The following is an 11,524-nucleotide window of genomic DNA, read 5'->3' as shown; positions in this document are numbered from 1 at the left end:
AATTGGTTATTTGTAACAGGTTTAATACCCAGAGGTATTTATGCATTGACCCAGGGCTCAAACCTGTGTTGCTCTGCGTTGTCTTGCTTCCAAGGTGAGCTATCTTCCCAGCCCTTTTAAGCCAATAGAGGACATAACAAGTGAAATATATGGCTAGTCCATTAGAAAGAGAAAGTTCGGTGGGTCGTAAACCTAAAAGAGCTAAACAGCTGGGTGATGTACAGGCACCTCAAAATGAAAGGCATTTATTGACTGAGAGACATTCTCAGGAAAGACGACTGGCTGGCCAGGATAGACCTGAAGAACGCATCCTTGACAATACCGGTAGTGGAGGTATATTGACCCTTTCTGGCTTTCAGATGGGAAGGGCAATTCTGGTAATTGAGAACGCTGTCTTTCGGTCTCGCATCAGCCCAATGGGTCTTTACCAAGCTGATGAGACCTGTGGCAGCAACCATCTGAGAAAAGGGCATCCGCAAAATCATTTATCTTGATGCTATCCTGCATCTTCAACAGGGTCGGAGATACCACACAGTGATACTTGTGGATCAAGAATCAAAAACAGAATTACAATGTTGGCTACAGAATATGGAAGCGTGGAATGGGTGTGCCATTTCTTGAGACAGACCAGACTTTGTCATAGAGTCAGACGCCAGCAGAGAAAGATGGGGAGCCAGGCGCGGTGCCCTAGCGACAGGGGGCAAGTGGTCTCCTGAAGAACTATATCTGTATATAAACTGTCTAGAACTGGTAACTGGATCCTTCGCGATCAAGGGTTTTTTACGAAAGACAGAGCGAACTGCTGCATTCTTCTAGAGATGGACAACATCTTGGCGGTCTAGTACATAAACCGCTTAGGAGGGACAAAGTCCAAACTTGTAGCAGAGCTAGCGATGGATTTCTGGCAGTATTGTCTCCAGTCCAGGATTTTGGTGATGGCTGAGTATCTGCCGGGGTCCCTCAATGTCGTAGCGGACTGGAATTCTCGATACCGGACAGATGCCAGTGACAGGGGAGTCTTCCAGTGTCTGGATCAGTTATGGGGGACGAGTCACACAGACCTGTTTGCGCCCAGGCTGAACGCCCAGATGTCCAGCTTCTACAGTTGGAGGGTGGACCCGTGTGCACTAGGGATGGATGCATTCCTATAGTACTGGGGTAGAGAAGTACAGTACACATTTCTGTCCTTTGTGATGCTGAGCAGGGTACTGGCGAAGGTTCGCAGGGAGAAAGTGACGATCGTGATTGTGGCACCCATGTTGAAATCGCAAGCATGGTTTCCAGCTCTGATGGAACTTTCTCCGGATTTCCTGTGGATCCTGTCATCGGAGGCACACCTGCTCACGGACGCTGCTGGGTTTTTTCATCCTCTGAGAGTAAGGGGTGCACTTCTGTTGATGGCTTGCATGGTGTCGGGAGATGATGGGAAGTGCCAGGCCTTTTGAGCCAAGCTGCCCAATTTATCTCTGACTCTTGGGCACCATCCACCCGTAGGAGCTATAACACAGTGTGGGCAAGTAGGCGCTCTGTTGCAAAAGGCAAGGTGTTCATCGCATTTCTACCCCTATAGTATCCGTCCTTAATTTCTTGGCTTCACTCCTTGAAGACGGCAAGGCCTTCAGGACAGTAGAAGTCTATAGGTCAGCAATATCGGTGGTGGTACGTAGCAGTGGACGGCGCTCCTTTAGGAGACAATCTAGCAGTCGTTAGACTCATGAAGGGAACTCAGTATTAGGATCACCCAGTCCCGAAGTACGCACACCTATGGGATGTGAATATAGTGCTGCAGGTCCTAACAGACTGGCCAGCAAATAAGTACCTCTTGATGATGCAACTGTCAGGAAAGCTAGCTATGCTGTTGTTTTTAGTGTCATGCAGGAGAGTCTCGGACGCCAAAGCATTGGAGGTACATAGGAAGATCTACAGCCTGGATGGCGTAACTTTCATGTTGGCGAACATGACCAAGACTTAACTCCTCTTCCATCTCGTACCCATACTTACCCAAACACACTCAGCTGTGTGGGGCAGCTTGCATTCACGAGTACGAAGCCAAGACAGCAGAGTTTCTTCCAGTGGGGGTGACACAGCTGCTTATTTCATGCAGGAAACCTTTCAAGGCAGTGGCTTGGGCTACGATAGTCAGGTGGGTCTGCAAGATCATGCAGCAAGCGGGTATTGATTTCGCCCAATTTGGGGCTCACTCAGTGAGAGGTGTGTAGAGGTGGAGTCAAGTACCTCCATCAAAAGCTCTGCCCCCATGTTGCCTATATGTTGGGAACCGGAAATTGCGACACGTGCAGTACCAGTGAGAATGCCTGTACCGCAGAGAATCCTGGAAACAAAGTATCCATTGAGAAAACCTTATATGCTTTCACAGAAAAATAATGGCCCGTTGGATAAAGTCCCGGAGGAAGTATGAAAACGAGTGAAAGAGAAGACTGGTGATGTCAAGAGTAGCAGAGCTGATGCACCCAGCGAAGATGCACGAGGTAAAAGAACATTCTATAAGATCTGAAGAGAAAGTGGTAAAGATGAGCAACATTTCCGGCTCGAGATGAAGATACAGAAACACTGAAGTAAATGAAAATCAGTTTACACTTGTACAGGCGCATTAACGGAAGTAGACAAAGTGATCTTAAGGCTGGCTACGTAGTGAATAGTTGCGGCGATGTGCCTATGTATAACACATACGAATGTATAGAACCTGGATATTCCACAGTGCCCTTTAAGCAAGGCTTGAAACCCTGTGATTGGAAAGGGTTTTTTAGTATGGCGCGGTCGGAAAATAACTGATGGCGATGGAGAAATTCAAGAAAGGCTTGGCTGGCCCAGCACCAAGAAGTCGAGGCCACTGTGAGCCTGGTTGTCCATCCAGTAGTTACATGAATGTGAGAAAGAAACAAAACTTCTGTTTGAGATGGAATAAAAGATCATCATTTAATAGAATTAAATGCTGCAAAGAGCTTGCAAATGCGGTCTCCAGGTCACATGGTCAGATCAAAATAGACATTGGGTCGAGCTACACCGAAACCTAGAAGATACTCCCTTTTATTCCCAGATACAGCAAGCTTTTGCAAGGCCAAGTTCAAAGCCTTAACTGACAGGCAGACTGCAAGATTGATGATAGATGTTAGGCTAATTGGAGGGGAGGCATGATCACGCCGACACTCCATGCACCTGGTATGGTAGTCTGCATGCTGTTAGCGTGTGGAATATTCCAGAGGGTACAAAGGTACCAAACCAATGCTTCAGGGCCATGTAACTGTTACGCTCACCTGGGTTCCACAGGGGCGCCGAACGAAGCTGGACTGCAGCGGTCTCCACCAATGTGACTCGTAGTATAGTGATGAGTGACTGCACTTGCCCACTCAGTTTCGTCTGTCTGGCACGTAGGAGGATTTTCCTAAATGTAAGTGACTCCAATCCAGCAATCCAACTAAGTCAATGCCTAGTCTGGGATGTCCAATGGAAGCCCTTATTAATATGTTTTTATGTCAAATTCTTTGAATCTGGATGATGAACCCTTATATAACGCCCCTCTCTTTGAATCCCCCTGACCTCACTGAGCCAAGAAGTAGGTTTGTTTTGCAAATTAAAAGGTTTATTGGAATAAATAAACAATATATCTATATCACACTTTTATGAACAAAATAACATCTGATAGCACACTTATGAATATAATAGTGGTCAACAATGGGTATTACAATAGCACACTCTCTCTAATCAATGAGGATTTGGTATAGAAAGGATAAGGTAGCAGAGAATACTTTGTATGGTTTCAAGGAAATGCAAGATATGAAAGAATGCAGCACAGAAATAAACTTGATATGGTTTCAATCACAAGATATAATTTGGTCACTTTTTCCCCTGTGATTACTCACTCCCCCCCACTATGCAATATGAAGAGATGGAATTGAGAGCACACAGGTTTCAAGAATACAATCACTATACAGTTCAATTCCAGTTCCCCCAGCAAGCTCAGAGAAAACAGGGATGATTTTAAAGCAGGCAAAATCCTTTTAAATGTGATTGCAATGAAGTGAAAATATGCTAAAAATGATTTTAATTCCCTAAAGGAGATTCAGAATAAGTGATAGTTACTTAGATTGGTTCAGGTCAACACTAACAATGATTCCTGAATGATTATCAGATGGAAAACGAAATTCAGCAGTGGTAAGCAAGAAGCAGCTATTTTTACAACTGGTGAAATGGAGCTAAATTGCAATTCGCGGTACTTTTTCCACGTGCGTAAATCGCTAGTACGGAAAAAATACAAGATGAGGAACTTAGCTTTAAAATGACAGTTACATTTCGCTTCTAGGACGTGTGGTTTAAAAGATACAGATGTTTTTGTGAAGGTAGATTTTCAGAAATGAAGTCAAGATTTCAGAATGACAGATGACACTTTTACGGATTTGAAATCACAGGATGGACACAAAATTCTAAATGCAGTTCTGGACAGGTTGAAATGGATGGGATAAGATAACTTTAGACTAAGAGATGACTATGCACAGTTCTAGACTAAATACTCACTCCTAGTTTTGGAATGGAATGGAAATGGGCCTCGTCACCGATCTGGTCAGGTTTGGACTTCACTCGCCACAGGACAGTCAGGCACTGGTTCTGCTCACAGCACGGCCTCTGGTCTGGGTCTGGCGGGTTGGAGACAGCGCTGCTGTCTCTGGGTCTGGAAATGGGTTCTGGATACAGCTCTGCTTTCTGGGTCTGGATCTGGCACAGGGTTCTAGCCAGAAGCAAACAGCACGGCCCGGCTGTTGAGAATCAGATTGCAAAAAGATTTTGAAGCCTGCTGAAGAGAATTCAGCTTTTGGGATTAGGCCTCTGCTTCTCCAAGGTTCTAGAGCTTGGTTCTAGAGTCTGGTCTCTGGATCTATCTGGAATCTGGAGTCTCAGGAGTCTGGAGTCTTTGTCTGGATATTGTCTGGATCTGGTCGGGCAGAGTGCTGCGCAGGAATCGATGAGTATTGGAAAAATGAGTGTCCCTTTCTGGGTCTCAGTGGTTCTTTTTATGTGTTTTCTAAAGGGGGTGTGGAGGCTGACTTTCTATGCCCAACCCACTAAGGATTCTTATAGGTTAGAGGATTCTCTGTGCCCTGACTGGAGAATGGAGTAGTGAGTCATCCTATGTCATCAGGTGTCATGTTTATGGCTTGCGGAAAGAACACTCCCCTTTGCATTTACTTAGAAAAACAATTTTTCATAATCAAACATGTTTCCAAGGTACACACGTTGTTGAGAATACATGTACACATCACAGATTAATTAAGACAGGTCTCTGTTCAACCCTGATCTTTCTAAGAGCTTGGGTTCAGAAATGACAACTTATTCGCGATTTTGGTAGGTTTCGCAATATTGGTTTTGCACCAAATCTTACACGGAGGTACACACCCTCTCTGAGCATGTTACTGTAAGTTTTCATTTATCTAGCATAAACACTGTGTGTACAATATTAATAAATCCCGGGGTTTGGTGTCAGAACATCGTAAATATTTCAGCTTAGTCTCAAACTGTGAGGGCATTTGTCATATTAAGAATCCCAAAGTTGTACATTTCTGTCAGCTTGATACAATATTTTAGAAGCATTTTCCTTAAACATATATTTGGTGCAATATTAAATCCACAACCCAGTCTGGTCCGCCCCTAGAAGCTTGGTGAGTCAGATGTCACATGTCTTGTTTCTCCCAGAGCAGTGTTGACAGTTACACCTCAAATCAGCATATTCTATTCATCCCAAAGACCCCATTGTTCCTTCCTCCGGGCTGCAGAGAAAATATCCTCCTCTCCTGATTTACATGTCAATGCGATATCCTGTGCTGTTGGTGGTAAGACCAGGTGTGAAGGCTTCCCAGGGACAGAAGGCCTCTTGAACTTTTAATTAAATCAGACTGCCTTCTAATCAATGGCAACTTAGTTCCTTGTGAAAAAAATATAACATTATAAACTGAAAATAAGCAACATATCTTTAATCAAGTCTTTTTCCACATTAAATCAATGTGTGGCACTCTATATGGCATTTTGATAGACTTCTCTGCTTTGGCATATTTAGCTTCTGCAAGAGAGCTCTCCTGTCAGGATTTCGAAATCACCAGCACCTGTCAGAGGCGAGCACCGGTACTGCACCCATTTTTGACAGCTGTCTTTAAATCAAATGTCTTTAACATGGGATTTTGTCCTAATAACATATGATTCTTGCTGACGTGGTACTGATGTGGATTCTTGTAGTAGAGTAATGTAGAACACCCAACAAGAAGTTGTATCCTTTTGGTGGTTTTGTGAGCCATGATTTTAGCAATTGTGACACCAAATAAAACAGATTTTTGAACAGCTCTGTATTCCTTGCACTGATTTTGCTCTGTGTGCAGCCAAAGGATGGGGTCTGGTAATGGTCTCCTGTATTAACACTGACAGAGGCAAAAGTGGATGGTGGCCTATCTGTTAGGTTTTCACTGTGCTTTTTCTGGTGATTTCTGGCGAGCAGCATGCTTACCGGCCGCCATTATGATGTTTCCGCTGCCAGTAATGCACAGTTCTGTTGTAGGGCTTGGATGAGTGGGTTAAAACATCCCACATAAAGTAGTAAAATGATAATTAGCTGACCGTGGTAAAAGGGGTTAACTTTGTCTTTTCCGAAACCACCTTGTGTTCCCCTGATCATGTCTCACCTTATTGTTAGGAAGGATGGGCTCTCCATCCTGCGTCGGCGTGCAGGGGTGCGTAGAAACCAGTTAACTTCACGATTCTGTAAACTTATGGCAGAGTTTTCAGACAACGATGACTCCGAGGTAAGTTTTATGCCAATCCAAAGTATAATGCAAGTCTTAAAGTTCGATTGTCCTATAGTTCACTCTTGCTCCTTTCATATATTTCTTCTCTTGCAGAATGGCCCAAGGTGAATGTTCCGTCTCCGAAAGGATTGAGGTAGCGCCAAGGTAAGAGTTAGTTTTGCACCAAGCACTAATCTTAGCAAGCGATATTGTTCATTAAGAGATTAACCAATTGTCCTCTCTATATTTTGCAAGTGTGGTGCTTTTCCGGAATGAGGGACGTAGGATGATGACTAGCGACACCTCGAGCGGTAATGTACCAAGTAAGTATCTTGCGGTATGAATTTGAATGTCTTTTGCAGAGCGCAGCTCACCTGTTGTTTTTCTTTCTTTTGCAGATGCAGATGCTCCGAGCGGCGATTTCAACCGAGCGCCTCGCAGGATCGTGTGGATGAAAGGAGCATTGGTGAGTATGCCGCAGCGCTTTTGACAGTGCAGCGCTGTAACAGATGTTTTCTTTTCCTCACAGTAGCGGCGACTCCCCGATGAAAGCGATGACTAATGGTGTGGCTCCTGTTCTAATCTGCTTTTCCTCTTCTCTTTTGCAGGTTCGGTTCACGGAGAAGAAGACGGATGTAGCTGTAGACTGGATGCTGAGCTGCAGGCACGGTGAACGTTACGCTGCGGAGATGCAGAATAATGTGAAGCGTGTGCTGCTCTCCGGGCGTGGTTTAAATAGCCCCCATAAAGTAGTTCCCAGGTAAAATAGTCCCAGTACCACACCCAATAAAAATAGTCCCTGGAAGAAAGTAATCCCTTCAAGGCCTCAAGATGGCCTGTACATGATTTCCCTACAGGATGTCCTGCTTAGTTTAAAAAAAAGGCAATATGAGCCTGGTGCCAACGTGCCAGGACGGAGTCTATAAAGCCCCTAGGCGGTCCCTTGAGCCTCCCTGAGTTCTCATGGGTGCCTGTACTCTGGGCAGATGGGTCTGCTCCTGATGTCTGGGGGCAGGCTGCGTGACAGCACTCACCCCCCAAGGCCCCTCCCAAGGTGGTCTTTCTCGCTGGTCCCGGTTTGTCTGGGAAGTTCTGATGGAACCGTCTTACCAGTCGAGGCGCATGAATATAGTCACTTGGTTCCCATGATCTCTCTTGTGGACCTTAGCATTTCCAATCAACTAGATAAAAAAGTTTTGATTTGACTAATTGTGAGTCCAAAATGTTTTTTACTTCAAATTCTGGTTCTCCATCTACTAGGATGGGGCTTGGTGGTTTTGTTAGTCTTGTTCCTGGCTGTACTGGTTTTAAAAGTGAAACATGAAAAACCGGATGGACTCGCATATTCGGCGGTAACTCCAATTTCACAGCCACGGGGTTGATAATGGCCTTAATGGTGAAAGGTCCCAAATACCTGGGATTAAATGTGTGAGTCCCCTTTAATGGTATATGTCTTGAAGCTAGCCAAACTTGGTCTCCAATCTGGTATTCTGGAGCCTTGCTCTGATGTTGATCAGCGGTTTTCTTGTACCTCTCTTTTGCTTGTTTTAAATGTTCAGTTGCCTTTTGGAAGGCCTGTGTTATAGTGGCATGTAAGTTACTTACAGCGGGCATCTCCAAGTGTTGAGGTGGGTCGAGTTCAGAGGTTCGAGGATGCCGTCCATATATGGTGAAAAATGGACTTTGTCCTGTCCCAGAGTGCAACGAATTGTTGTAGGCATACTCGGTTATCCAAAAAATATCTTTCCAGTTGCTTTCAGTTTGGCGTAACATGCACCGTAGGTATTGCTCTAACGTTTGGTTGGTCCTCTCGGTTTGACCATCGGTTTGTGGATGGTTGAAAGTCTTACATCAATTTCGGCCAATTGACAGCATTTTTTCCAAAATTGGGAAATAAACTGACTGCCCCGATCTGAAACTAGCATGGAGGGAAATCCATGTATTCGGACGATGTGTTCAAGAAATTCTTTGGCCAGGGTCGAGGCTGAAGGTAAGCCTTTTAATGGGATGAAGTGGGCCATTTTGGAAAAAAGATCCACTATTACTAAAATAGTGTTGTACCCATTACATGGGGGAAGATCTGTGATAAAGTCAAGAGATAAGGTATGCCAAGGTGTAGGCGGAATGTCCAAAGGTCGTAATAGCCCGCTGGTTTTCTCTTCTTGGTCTTGTTTTGGGCACAAATGCCACAAGATAATACAAATAACTTAATGTCTTTTCGCCAAGTAGGCCACCAGAAATGTCTCTTGATTTTGGCTTCGGCTTTAGTGATTCCAGGATGCCCTTCTACCAAAGACTCATGGTAATTGGAGATAACATGTTCTTGTCGTTCTTTACTAGGTAGCTAAAGACGCCCTTGGTAGTACGGTAGATGATCAATGACTGAATAATCTTTGCCTTTGTTTGACCAGTCTTGTAAGGCTGCTGGATCGAAAAGCTGCTGGATTTTCTCATGGACATCATTTAGAGTTAACAGAGTAGTTATTCCTAGAATTCTTCTTTCTGGAATTATGAGTACTGGTTCTCGATTTGTATACGCTTCTCCCATTCCAATGCGGGATAGAGCATCAGCTTTGCCGTTTCGACAACCAGGTCGGTAAGTGATCACAAAATCATATTCTGCAAAAAATAAAGCCCATCTAAGTTGATGTGATGATTGAGCCTTGGCTGTCTTCAAATATTGTAAATTCCTATGATCCGTGATTACTGTGATGGTGTGTCGAGCTCCGAGAAGATAGTGCTGCCAGGCTTTGAATGCCGACTTGATGGCCAGGAGTTCTTTGTCGGTAACTGCATAGTTTAGCTCAGGTGCTGAAAACATTTGTGACCAAAACGCCACTGGATGAAGTTGACCTGTTAAAGGATCTTTTTGGGAAAGAACCGCCCCCATGGCCAAACTGGATGCATCAGTTTCTACCACGTACGGGAGTTCTGGGCATGGGTGCTTCAAAAAAGGAGCTGAAGTGAATTTCTGCTTTAGATCTTGCAAGGCTTTTTCTGCTTCTTCTGACCACTGGAAGCGTTTATTCTTCCGCAATAAAGATGTGATGGGATGCACCAGATGTGAAAAATCAGGAATTAACCTGCGGTAGAAATTTGCAAATCCAAGCATACTCTGTACCCCTTTTATTGAAGTAGGAGAGGACCACTTGAGGATAGCATCTACCTTCCATGAATCCATTCGAACTCTATTCGGGGTCAGGACAAACCCAAGAAATTCGACCTCAGAAGTGTGAAAAAAGCATTTTTCTAATTTCACATATAATTTATGCTGGCGTAGTTTTTCTAATACTGCACGAACATGTTTCACATGGTCTAGTTCAGAAGAGGAGTATACCAGGATATCGTCAATATACACAACGACACAGACATCAATGAGTTCACGAAGGACATCGTTCATAAAATACTGGAACGCTGCCGGGGCGTTGCAAAGCCCAAAGGGCATCACCTGGTATTCGAATAATCCGTATTTGGTACGGAAGGCGGTCTTCCACTCGTCACCTTTTTTCACAGGTACCAGATGATACGCCCCTCGGAGGTCCAGCTTAGTGTAGATACGAGCATCTTTTATTTGGTCCAATAATTCTGGAATTAGGGGCAAAGGGTACCGGTTTTTTACAGTTACTTGATTTAATGCGCGATAGTCAATACAAGTTCTTAAGTCCCCTTCCTTTTTTGGGACGAAGAACAAAGGTGATGCCGCCGGAGACTTTGACGGGTGAATGAAGCCATTAGCCAGGTATTGATCTAAGTATTGCCGTAAATGAAGATTCTTGGGTTCAGTGAGGGCGTAGATCCTACTGCATGGAATTTGTGTGCCAGGTATGAGGTCAATTTGGCAATCATATGATCTGTGGGGTAGTAAAGTGTTGGCTTGATCTTTCTGAAATACATCCTGAAAATCCTGGTATTCATGGGGTAACAGAGTTGTCGGGTTCGTGACCGTGGCTAACTTCTTGGTCGAGGGTTCTTCGGGATAACAAGTGTGCATACACTCCGAGAAGGTCACTCTTTTTTCACGCCAGTTTATACAAGGATTATGCGTTTCTAACCATGGCATTCCCAGAATTATTTGGAACTGTGGGGCCTTGATTAAATCAAACACAATGTTCTCTCGATGTCCATCTTGGCCCAACAGCGTCATCTCCATCGTTGAATGAGTCACTGGGCCGGAGGCTATTTCGGTCCCATCGACGGTGCTGATTACATCAGTTGTGGTTTTTTCACAAAGAGATAGAATCATCCTTGTAGCCAATTCTTGATCCATATATTTACCTATGGCTCCGCTATCGATGTATGCTCTAACTGCATGTATACGAGATGGCTGTCAGTGATCAATAAGGATCATTGGTATGGTTAGGTGTGAGGTCTGAGTGTCCTTCTTCTCGCTCAGCAAGCGGACCTCTACGCTTGACGGGCGGGGTCGTTTCCCGGCTCTGATTCAGTATTGATCTTGTCAGCGGCTCCTACTGGCTTCTTAGGTGGTTTCACCCGACAATCCCGTAAAAAATGCCCTAAGGTTCCACAATATGAGCACAATTGCAGCTTTCGCCTCTTGTCTCTTTTGGTTTTGGACAAGGGTCCTCTAACCCCCCCCAATTTGCATGGGTTCAGATATGTCCATTCCTTTGGGGGTGTTGTCCTTGGGTTTTACCAGTACTCGATTCTCGAATCTAGCCCGATCAGCCTTTCGATTCTGAAGTCTATGGTCTAGCTGGACCACCAGGTCTACATATTCC

This window comes from Ambystoma mexicanum, chromosome 2p (genome assembly GCF_040938575.1).
Source record: "Ambystoma mexicanum isolate Mex_15411 chromosome 2p, UKY_AmexF1_1, whole genome shotgun sequence".
Classification (NCBI taxonomy): Eukaryota; Metazoa; Chordata; class Amphibia; order Caudata; family Ambystomatidae; genus Ambystoma; species Ambystoma mexicanum.
Note: the sequence above shows the minus strand (reverse complement) of the source record.